The 12,988-nt window shown below is 37.5% G+C and overlaps 1 protein-coding gene across 1 annotated transcript in view; it reads right to left on the bottom strand.

The window, feature by feature from the left end:
- The window catches only part of SPHKAP (SPHK1 interactor, AKAP domain containing), an 82,817-nt gene that overhangs the window by 21,949 nt on the left and 47,880 nt on the right, over positions 1–12,988 (bottom strand). The window lies entirely within an intron of this gene.

Here is a 12,988-nt window from a genome sequence, read left to right as displayed (position 1 = left end):
TTTTCAGGCCTCAGGGAACCCCTGCACATTCAGGCTCAAATATAGGCCAGAAGTTACAAAATTCACAAAATACACATTTCATGTGTAAGCCTGTATATATGCATTAATAGTGTTCTGAAACTAAACATAAAGAATGAAACTTACCTCTTTAATGTCAAGTTGCCTGAATTTGAAATAATTTTTTAAATAAATCATGATCCCCAGGAAACCCTAGTGACCTCTTGCGGAACCCTAGGGTTCCACAGAACCCAGGTTGAGAAACCCTGACCTAGATTAAGGGTAGGTACCAGTTGCACCCCACTTGTTGTTGAATGACAGCTTTCAGCAATCCCTGAAAATAGCTAATAGTGAGGCAGGCTCAGAATTGTAGCTTTATTTTTTTTTAAGTTAAAGGAGAAAGAAAACTGGATCTTAACACTAACCAAACTTTCTCTTAATATCCTGCCCAAGCTCTAAAAACAGTGAACCTGTATCCATTTCAAAGAATGATTCAGAGGCTGAGAAATTATTGATCTTTGCACTAAAGAGCTAATTTCCATGGCTTGTGCTATTTTCAAACAATATGTTGTTGTTGTTGTTTAAATACCTCCCAGAGTCCCCCATGAGGTGGAGATGGGTGGTGAATAAATTTATAAAATAAAATAAATAAATAAAAATATGGCTTTCAATTGATTTGATTTGATTCTTGTGTAAGTCTCCCTATAAGCTCTGAGACTTGGAATGGGATGTACAGATGTACCATCTGACTTATCCTCAGCAATCCCAATTGTTGTACAGTCTTAATCATTAACTAATCTGAAAATTAAATACAATCTCATTCATGTCAGCTGAACACTTGTGATACAGTATATACTCAGGTACCCAGTACACCATCTTGTCCAGTTGTATGGGATCAGTTTCAGTTTATAAATCCTGGAGATATGGACAAGATGCTTATATTCTCAGTCTGTGCCAGTGACCTAATTTTTTTCCACATTGAATTTCCCCTTGGATGGTGTTGGAATACAGGGAAAAGCACTACTACTGTATATCATTGGTAGAGCTAAGGACTTAAGCCTGTCAAACTCATGGGTTGAGGATGAGGTAAAGAAAACATTATGAGGACAAGGAGGAAAATAAATGTTGCCAGAGCATGATTGTGCCATGGTTAAGTGGAGATATGGCTGATTCATGCACATACAGAGAACTTCATAGAGTGAAGACTCTAAATGGCACTTCATAAAGGTCAAAGAGATTCTTCTCTCTTTTGGTCATCACTACCTTTTACCTTACATAGGTGAGCTAAATATGTTCCACAGACAGATCTAACAACCTTTAATCCTTGGGGCAACTTGCATCTCTTGAAACCATTCTTTATGATCACCCATCAGTTCTACTGAGTGCCTAGTTTTACTGAGTGTCCACAATCTGGTTTTTGGATATGCTAGCACTGAGGATTGTACCCTAAATCTTGAAAGTATAGTCTCTTCTACTGAATGTTCCAAGCTCATTTCATCAAATGAAATTAAAGAAAAAAGTAATTTTGCAGTCAGATGTACATGACAAAAATTGTTGTGTTAATACAAACATAGAATACAAACTGATCAAATATTAGTAATAAAGCCTGATTTAGCAATGTAAGACTGGAAAGAATCTGAAGGCCATTTCATCCAATGTTGTTCTATGACAATATGACAATATTCTCAACAGGTAATCATACAAAACAGAAAACTATATCTCTGTTAGACAAATCACAGCTTGCTTTTTGTTGATGTGGGACTGGAATAAAAGACAGAAGGAAAGCTTGCTTTAAGAAATGACTGTAGAACAAATATCAGAGATGTGTCATAACACACAATAGCACAATTCAGAGTATGGGTTTTATATTAATCTGGTTCTAATTTATGCCAATGTAATATGCATTGATTGCATGTAAAAATACGGCTATGGCAACAACATGCATAACATATTGACAAATTGAACCCAAAAAGGGAGAGTCAAGGAAGTGTAATATAATACATTATTTTACTTTAAAATGTAGTTTTTGCATAGTTTAAAATAAATGAACCTTAAAATATGTCACTTGGATGATGATTGTCACTTCAACTATGTGAATTTATGTTTGGCTATATTATAGAAAACATTTGTCATAAAAACACTCCATAAAGCAGCTCTATTTACAGAATATTTTAAGCTTGGTAATAAATAGCTTGTTCATAAGGACATTCTATTTCATGAGCTTTTAAAATTCTGTGCTGTGTTACTGTTCTACCTGGACAATATATACATGTAATAACTCCCAAGGAAACTCTGCTGCAAGGAATGGCTTACTAATTCAATTGCCACTGAATTATAACCCTTCATAAAATCATAATATGTGTCTATATTGTAGTGCTAATTTTTCAATCTTCCATGAACCTTTCTGAAAAGAGTAATACACAGCTCCTGACTACACATACATTTAATTTTGGTTGGTTATGAAAGGCCCACTGCCCAAGAAAAAACTTAATAGTTACCACATTGGTTAACTCTCCATTTATTATTAATTATATGATTAATGTGACAAATTACAACACAAAGACCAAATTAAACTGTTTGGACAAAATTTTTTTTTTTCTTCATTTAGAATGACAAATAAAATATTTAAGATAAGGTATACATGTATGTATGTATGTATGTATGTACTGTGTGTGTGTGTGTGTATGTATGCATACACACACACACACACACACAGAGAGATACAGTGTGTATGTGTGTGTATATGTATGTATACACACACATATATATATATAAATAAAAGAATCATTTTTCTCCAGAATGGTCTCTTACAACTATTGAGAAAAAAGAAAACTCTTCTACCCAAGTTCTTTACAGCTGCTATGCTGAAGATGAACTCTATTTGCAAGTGCAGAATATGCATTTCTGTCTTTAGGGAGTACTGCCACTTTCACAAGAAAGAAGAAAACCTCCGTGTCTGTAGACATTATTCTTCACTCTAGTGACTGTTGTTGGATTTGTTCAGGTCTCACCAGTGCTCTTACTCAACCTCAAAAGCCAGTGAGCACAATGGAGTGGGCAGCATCATTTATTCCCCTAGAAACCAGGTAGAGAAACAAGGAACTGATTCACCTGCTTACTCAAAAGGATGGAGCAAGAGGTCTTTCACACAAAGACTTTAACTCAGTGTTTCTCAACCTTGGCAATTTTATTTTCATTGCTGGCTGGGGAATTCTGGGAGTTGAAGTCCACACATCTTAAAGTTGCCAAGGTCAAGAAATACTGCTGGTTCAAAGCAGCTCTGGGCCTGTGTGATTCCACAAAGTTGCCAATTTCAGCAGATGAGCCCCTTCATGTTCTTGCTCAGCTGCAGTTGTAATCCAACTAGCAAAGCAACCTATTTCTATTTGCAGCAGTGAAGCTCTACAGAGCTCCATTTCTCCACAGGATAGAACTTTTGCCTCCCCGCCCCCCACCAATACCTCCCTGCTTCTGAGCTTCAGCACCCTAGCAGATCCTTTAAGGGAAATGCTGTCTTGATTTATCCAGGTGAAATGAAAGAATTGTAGTTTTCTCTTCCTTTCTGCAGAACATACAAAACATGTTTGGGGTTTTTTATTTTTGTATTTATCTTCTTACCCTTTTGTATAGAAGGGAAAGTAGGAGATTCTGGTTATTCCAGTGGAGTGTGGGAGCACCCTTAGAATGAGTTCCTGCAGCCTAAAATCTTTGCAGTTTGTTTAAAACTTCCTGCCTCCTCTTCCCTCTCTTCAGACAGAACTGCAGCTGACAATCACGGTTAAGGGATGGGGAAATGGGAAAATTATCATGGGACATCTCAGAGACAGATGGAGGGTGTCATTGGCAAGCTGCATCAAGAATACTTTGGATTATTTTATTGCCAATTATGTTTTTAAAGTATATGAATTTATGCATTTAGATTGTCCATAGTTGTGAAAGGACTGTGTATTCAATTAAAATATCTTCTGATTCACAGTTGGACCTCAATGTATTAGCAATATTTAAAATGCCTGAACTACTGTAATTTGGGTACTCGTATATAATTTGGATGATGTTAATCTACAGTATTTTTAAAATAAACAATTAATGATGACCACTAAGATAGATACTTAGTTCAGATGTTTTTTATGATCTTAAGATAATCTTTCATGTTTATTGGACATCTCAGAGAATATTTTTTTAAAAAGGTGTCAGGTGTGTAAAATAGGTGAGGGGATACTTATACATTATACCTATTTCCCACAATTTGACCCATTTTAGATTAATATTCACAAGTTTGTTAATAGAGTGTTGCAAAGATCAATACGGTTTTAAAACATGACTGCAGTTTTGAACTATATACTCCAAATTTGGATGGTACCATTATATGAAAAACTATGGATTTACCAAGCTTGTGGTGCAGATTACTCTTTGAAGTTGGAAAGAGAGTGTGAGCTCAGGATTACAACCCTGGATCAATGATATTTGCTCACTTTCTGTTTATGAAGCACCTTTTCATCCACGTAACGGAAAGACTGATCAATATTATTCCGTGTGGTCAGGTTCAATATTGTTTAAAAATATGGCTGAGTGAATTCCTGTACATAATGATGTTTCTGATGTTTGGGTTTGTTTGTTTCTTCATTGGTTTGTTTGCTTTTTATTTATCTTTATATTTAATAAAAATAACTTAAAAGAAGAGGTCCAGTGGGTTTCAGTCAAAGAGAAATGGAGTCAGTATAAGTAGATAAACAAGATCAGAAGAAGGGCTGAATGGTGAGGGAGCAATTGGGGAAGCTAGAGAGAGGTAATCTGTAACACGAATTTGATTTTTTTTATGATTATATTTTGATAATGCAAAAATGGAAAAGGGAATAAAAACGAAAACAACACAAACATACATCTCTCATATATTACAAAACTAATCTTACATACCTGCTAATACTGCTTTTATATTCATATTGTGTTATTATTGTGTTATTATTAACAAGAGGAAGTATATGTAATCCAAATTTCTAAACTGTATTTTAGCTTGGATTCTCAGTGATAAAATGCCTGCTCAGATATTGAAAAAGCATGTCCATTTTTTGACAGAAAGTGGGTATCCTTCTATTGGTACTTTCAAGCCCTGGAGCTACAGTATGTTCTCCGAACAGAACAATTCTTGTTACAGGAGCAAATATGTTAAAAGAGTTTAAGCCTTCGGTTCCTATCCACAAATTCCAAAAGCTCAGTACCTTCCAGAGATAGATGAGATAGACAGACAGGCAGACAGATAGACAGACTTTAATAAGTCAACAGATACAATGCATACAAATAAAAAATGAAGTTCAATTTTGGAACACTAAAGAGGAAAAAGCTTCTGCCACTTCAGTTAAATCAAATCTGTCTTCAAAATTCATCCTTTCCATGATGTGTTGGGCTCAAGTCCAATTCTAGGATCCTATTGCCATATTCTTTTTTAGATCACCTCTGCTTCCAGCTCTATCACATTCCTCTGTCATTTCCCTTGAATTGGATTTTAACTGTAATCTGCTTGTGGCAGAGCTTGTTTTCCCAAGGTCTATAAAATGCCCTGCACAATAATAAATACCTTCCAAGAAAAAATTATATTCTTCACAAAAAACATTAGTAATGAGACTGGTTTAAGAAGGATTAGGGAAGGATGGTTTGGTAAAGGTAGTTGTCTCTATGAGTGAAATTGTTGTGGTATTTCCAATATCTTATCATTTGTCAGTTTGCTACTCACTCAGATGGATACTCAGATTTTTTCACACACACAGATAATTTTTCTTTCATGATTTCAGTGATAATTGTCTGTTCCTGGGTGCAGAGATCAGTCTAAAGCACCAAACTCACATGTCCTGTTCATAGGGACTTTTTTCACCTTGTGTTTTGGCGGATATCGAGAGAATGTTTTGTTTAACCTGCTAGGACAGGACTGGTTCCATGGTTACACCAGGTGAAGAAGGCCTCTTTGAATAAGGGTGTATTCCTATAAGATATTGCTCTACCTTTTTCTATTCATTCATCAACATCATATTTCACTACCAATCCTGTGCTTCTTTTCTCATACAGTTTGCTCCACTACAAGCATGTTTCTTCTAGACAAGGAACCATTTTTGACTGAAGGAAAGTGAGATTTTTGGAAGGTGAGATACATAAAAGAAAATTAAGGGGATAGTTCTTCCACTGTTCCCACCATCACTTTTCTATTCATTTGGCATGACCTGAATCTAACACACTCATCTACCATAATCCCTGCCTACTAGTTAATCCATTTGCAAAGTCAAACTGCACGTATTGCATCGGTCTATGCCACATTGCTCTCCATTGCATCAGCCCAGTTTACATGGCCTGTTTGTCAAATCACATTCAGATTTCAGTTTCGTTGGTCAGACTGGAAGTAAATTAATTTAGATGCATTATGGAGGGAGAGTACAATGTGATTTTATACTTTCAGGAGGAATAATTTCAGATAAAAATTTCCCCACAGTATTATAATGGGTCATGAGCAGCTCAAAATCCTGGCTCCCCTGAGTGCTTTTAGCATTTGGATGAACATCTTTTGCAAACATTGGAGTCAGCTAAAGACGGGGAATAAAAATATTGTTCTATATTATATTTCTTTGGGGAGAAGCAAAATAGAGCTCCAGGATTCATAAAGGTAAGGGCAAAAGGCCAACTTTTCTCAAATTCAGCTGCAGCTTTTCATTTCTGAAATGAAACTCTATGCCTTATTTTTGATATTGTAAGAGGTATCCTAATGTAAAAAAATGGTATCTGCAGCAAAGTAGTCATCTGTTCCCTCAGTCTATCGACCAGCTCTAGTTCTTCTGAGGGGCATCAAAATGCTGAGCAGAGACCTGTCATATAAAATAAATTGTATTTATAGTTTGTCAAAATTACTGGGGAAAGGAACGAACCAGTCTGCTGCCATAACACCCTTTGACAGATACTGGTATGTCAGTCATTAATGACTGATACCAATCTTCTGCTTGTCAGACTACCCTCAAACAACTTTCCTGGCAGATTTCCAGCAGAACTTTCAAATATCTCCTTTCCACTTCTCAGTACATTCAGGGGAAAGCCTTTTTATGTTGCACTGGAACTGGGGAGGAGAGACATGGACTCAGGCTCCATTCCACCTCCTAAGGATGATGGGCCTGCAGTCTAGTTTAATAAAGAACACATGGTTTGGTTGTTTTCTGGCAGATGTTTCATTACCAGGTTAGATAAAAGCATCAGTGCCTGGGAGAGTGGACTTTGCTGACCAGAAAAAAGCAACAAAGTTCAGACAACACCAAGAGCCCAACAGTTCAATCTTGTGGTAGATATTCTCTACTACTGGAAATAACGTATCAATGAGGAATTGCATTGGTACAGTGTATGGGGGGTGCCACAGAATTCTACTCTCTCTCCCCTCCTTTTCAACCTCTACATAAACCACTGGGTGAGGTCTTCTTCTGGTTTGGGGTTCAATATCAGTATGCTGATGATACCCAATTATATCTTTCAACCCTGAGCCATCCAAGTGAGGCTGTCAAGGTTCTATCCCAGTGCCTGAAAGCTGTGCAGGTTTGGATGGCGAGGAACTGTCTCCAACTCAGTCCTACCAAGACTGAGTAGCCATGGGTGTTTGGCCAACCAGATTTGGGGATACCCCATTTTTGAACTTGGATGGGGTAGCACTTCCCCTTTCAAGGTTGGTATGCAATCTGGGGGTCTTCCTGGACTTGCAGCTCCTGCTTGAAAAACAGATGTCAGCTGTGGCCAGGAAGGCCTTTATACAACTCCATCTGGTGTGGCAGTTGCACCCTTTCTTAGATCAGTGGGGCCTTCAGACACACTCATGCCCTAGTCACCTTGCAGCTGGACTACTGCAATGCATTCTACATTGGGCTGTCCTAGAACATCTGGAAGCTTCAACTGGTCCAGAATGTGGTGGCACAAGCAGTTATGGGCATGCCTCAGTATTCCCATGAAACACCTCTGTTTTGCAAGCTGCACTGGTTGCCAGTTTGCTTCTAGGTGCTATTCAAGGTGCTGGTTGTTAGCTTTAAAGCCCTACATGGCATGAGGCCAGGTTATTTGAGGGATTGTCTCTTCCTGGTTACAGGTTACAGGATGGGTAGATGGTTACATCTACCCATCCCATCAGGTCTAGCAGAAGAGGCATGGTCCGGTTCCTGTCTAATAAGAAGCTCCATCTGGTGCGACCCAGGAGACGCACCTTTTCTGCTGTAGCCCCCACCGTCTGGAACACCATTCCCCCTAAGGTGAGGTTAGACCCATCTCCGTTAGCCTTCCAGAAAGCCGGTGGTTTTTCCATCAACCCTGGTGATCCCATGGCAAGCCTGCAAAGTGGTTGTATGAGGCTAACTTATTTATTTTTTATTTATTTTTCTATCCCACCTTTATTATTCATATGTTTATGAATTAGAATTAGAATTTTTAACTGCCATCTTGATGCCATTTTATATTTATATTTTATGTACCATATCTTGTTTTTATTGTTTTTTTAATCTTTTTAGCTTCATTGTAAACCTCCCAGAGTCCCTCTTTTGGGGGAGATGGGTGGTTATGAAATTTGATAAATAAACAAACAAACTACACATTTACATGAATATAAGGCAGTATGTGAAAATTTCATCTCCTCTCATTTATCTATTTATCAGGTAGGCAAATCCTCCCACATTTCCAGATTGACCTTTTAGCAAGCTGATACCAATGGATCCTTAGTTGCAACAGCCACCAAACAATGGCTGTGGTTTCCAGTTCAGTCTTGTTTCCAACAGCATATCCAGGGTGGGACAGTCTAAAAAGGCAAGACAACATTTGTGGCAGCACTATCAAAACTCTGTCCCATTTGATGGGCATGTGTCAACCTCACTAGGTAGACCAGACCAGGAAATTACCTCTGCAGGAAGACTAAAGCTACTTTCATTGAAACTGGCTATAACAACAGATCTTGCAAATCTGATTGTGCTATACTTCCTCCCCCTTCTTATACTCCAGTGAATCAGGGAGGCATCTGCCTGATCTGCTTCTGAATGTTATCTCGTTCTGGACTTAAAAAAATGTTTCAGCCCTTTTGCCTAGGTAACAGTTCTTTCATATCTCTGTCAAAGTGATCTTCCTTACTCTTTACAGCCTGTGACATCAACATGCATATAAAATAGGTAAAGCTTTGAGCATGCTGCCACAGCCATAATCTTGCCATTTTAACTTCCTCCATGGAGATTTATTTGCAATACATATGCCCGGATTCTTTCTGAATAATGGTGTTTTTGGATATGGTCTTGCAACAGTAGATCCACAGAAGCAGCTTCCTCTTACACTATACACATATTTTACCTAGTCTACATTCTCATACCTAAATGAAATTATCTTGTTTGACTATTAAGGAAAGCTGTTACTCAGACTGAAAACAATGACTTTAGGCATACTCAGCTAAATTTAGCAGTGGATATTGAAACCCTGGCCTTGTTATAAATGATTTGAGATAGCATTTGTGACCATGGGAAGACAGGTACCAATTTATGAAAACAGAATGTCAGTCATCTAAGATGGTGAGAAATAAGAAGGGGTCTAGGTGAGTTGGTGTCTAGAAATAACGCATTTCATTGGAAAAGGGAATATGCACTCAACAGAATGCACTGCTAATAGTAAATTTTACCAGAGAAGGGAGGATTTACTCAGAAGCAAAACTGATGAAATTGGGCAGGCCATGTTGGAAGATAAAAGGAGGATAGAATCACAAGGTTTTCTGACCCTGGTCATCCATCTGGTGTGCTCTGTCTTACCCATAAACCCTAACCATTGTCTGATCATCCTGATTGAGGAGTGGTACTTAAGAATGAGAAAGTAAATGGGAAATGATAATTGAAACTGTTTAACCAATTTATTATTTAGGTTTTATGCCTATCATCTCATATCAATCATTGCATAAGATCACAAACCTTTCAATCATTGCATAAGATCACAAACCTTGGCCCCTGAGTGCAGTTACTCCTACATCTCAAAGTAGAAACAAGAGGGCTCTGGTTAGCCCCTAGGAGTTTTGTAAGGGAACTTTGTAAAGTTCCTAGAAGGGGGAATTTAGTAGCTTCTGATCATGAAAATCTGTTGGAATATTGGAAACTGATTTGTTGAATGATGGTTTAATGCTAGCTTATTAGCTATAGAAGGACCATTCAATGTGGTTCCATATTGGGATTAAATTGTTTGTTCCAAATCACAAATAGAAGCTTTAAATATCCACTTGTAAAAAAGTTGTTTTGTAGGATCTCTGCAAGATATACTTTGTTGTTTACTATGGTTAAACTAGAGTTTCACATTATATCTGGATGGCCTCTGTCATCACTTTGACCTGTTTGCTATTATGGACTGGAGTATAGTGAATGTAATAATACTATATGAGTCACTGTTGAACTGTGCCGCCTTTAAAATCTAAATTATGAAAAAATATAAATATAGCACCATATTAGATTGTTCATAGCATAACTGCACGACATAACATTTAAAAATGAACAGTCCCAATAATAATTTCCAAAAGCTATACATGCTTCCTATCATAGTATTTGACTAAAGGATGAACCTTATTCTGTCAGATATTTTTCTTGAGAGCTATCTGCCAATTTAAACTAGTTATAGAATTATACTTCTTATAAATAGTTTAAAAAACCATTGTTCTGAAGTATTTGTGTATGACTGTATTGTCTGGTTTAATTATTTAAAACTCTAAAAATTTATCTCTTGGATTTCTGGTGACTTAAACACCATCCTGCTGTTAACTATGCACTATTTCATGTTATTTCCAGCTGTGACAATTAAATGCTTAAAGTAGTGAGTCATTGTAACATTGTACAATACACACACACACAGACGGATGAAAGAGGGCCTTTACTTGGTAAATGCAAAAAAAAGAAAAAAGAAAAGAAACATTTTCCCCTCTTTGTAAGTTTGTGTGTGTGTGTGTGTGTGTGTACACAGTGTATATGTATATGTCTATGAGTCTGTTTAGAACGGAAGCCACAGCTTAATATCACAAGACGACTAAATAAAATTATGGAATATTTTTACAGGCTCATGTATTTAGTTTCATCACATACAATGCTCTAATACAACTCAGCTTAGTATGTGTTTGCATGCCCTTGCAGTGTCTTGCATACATACATAGAATTGTCACTAGTTATTTAAAAGTCTGAAAAAAGAGTAAACAATTGCTGTAAATGTCTTAGAAACTGGATTTTTTCTTCTTAAAGAGATTTTCAATCATCATGTAGTGTGTCCTCCCTAGATCCTATTTTCCCCAACTCATATAGAAACAGTGTTAAGAAATTAATTTAATCTTTGTTGTTAGTTGCCAGATTTTTTATAGTAAACCATCTGAAATTTAAATTTCTTGGTACTAGTGGTATCTAAAATTATAGCATGGCTGACAAATATGCCCAATAGCAAAAGAATACTGAAGAATTGTCAAATACGTTTCTCATATTTGGTCTCCAGTTTATAGTTATTTTAATCATTAATAGTCAGAAGGGGTCTGGTAAACCTTTTCAGACTATCCATTTTTATTGTCATTTACAGCTCCCATTTACAGCTTAGGCCACTTAAACACATAATATGTTACATGCCATACTGGCATGACACTGCACTTTCTCAGCAGTGGGCTGCAGGCCCATATTGCATGCAGACAAGCATCCAATCTGAAGCAGATTCTCACAAGCAACAGAAATAGGCCCAACGATTTCCCAAGATTAGAAGCACCTCCACATGCTCTTCTTCTAATGTGACCAATGCCGTCATTTGCCAGCAATGCCCCTCTGAATTCTACATAGGACAAAAAGGCCAGACTTTGTGCAAAAGAAGGAATGGACACAAGTTCAACATCAGGACTCAAAACAAGGACCAAGTAACAGCAGAGCATTTTAACCTCCCTGGACACAGCTGTAATAGTGCGTAATAAAGGAACAAAGAAACTACTAGCTCATTTGAGCAAGAGACTGCTGAACTCAGACACATCGAAAGGATTCAGCCTATCTCAGAAGATCTTAGTAAATACAATGGTTTTTTTTAACACATTACAGTTGTTAATTGATAAGGTACTTACAATCTGTCTCACATGTAACCCATATCTGCTTAACCACCCTGCCTTTCCCTGCTGTCTCTCATCTCATCCCAATTTATATCCGATATCAGTCTAGCCACTCTATTATCTGATGATCTGAGCTGCAGCTCACAAAATCTTATGCCTTAAAGAAAAAAAAAGTTGAAAAGGTGCTACCAGAATCCTGATTTTTGGCTATCATAAAGCAACATAGTTCTCTTGCTACGATAATTCATACTAGGTTTATACATGTCTTTCTTAATTGAAGTATTGAATATTAATATTTGAAATTTTACCTCTGTCCTTAAGATCACAAATAGACTTACATATATTTCTAAAATATTTTCCCCTAAACCAGTGTGTCTTTCTTCTTTGTTCTCCATTTTTTGTGGGGGGGATTGCTTTCGAGTCAGTCCTGTGTCCTGGTGACGGCCTGGACAAGTCCCTGCAGTCTACTTGGCAAGTTTTTTCAGAAGTGCTTTGCATTGCCCCCTTCCTAGGACTGAGAGAGAGTGACTGGCCCAAGGACACCCAGCTGGCTTTGTGCCTAAGGCGGAAGTAGAACTCACAGTCTCCCGGTTTCTAGCCTGATGCCTTAACCACCACACCAAGATGGCTCTTTCTTTGTTCTCCATTATGCTGTCTTTATTTTTGATGTTTTATCGATACACTGTTTCTTTCAATATTTTAAAATATATTTTGTCTTTTTATGTATTGCTCTCCTTTTCTTAGGGACGCAGTGGCCCTGCGGGTTAAACCACTGAGCTGCTGAGCTTGCCGATCGGAAGGTCGGTGGTTCGAATCCGCGTGACGGGGTGAGCTCCCGTTGCTAGTCCCAGCTCCTGCCAACCTAGCAGTTCGAAAACATGCCAATGTGAGTAGATTAATAGGTACTGCTTC

Source organism: Candoia aspera, chromosome 6, assembly GCF_035149785.1.
Source record: "Candoia aspera isolate rCanAsp1 chromosome 6, rCanAsp1.hap2, whole genome shotgun sequence".
Taxonomy (NCBI): domain Eukaryota; kingdom Metazoa; phylum Chordata; class Lepidosauria; order Squamata; family Boidae; genus Candoia; species Candoia aspera.
This window is presented reverse-complemented; position numbering and strand designations above follow the sequence as displayed.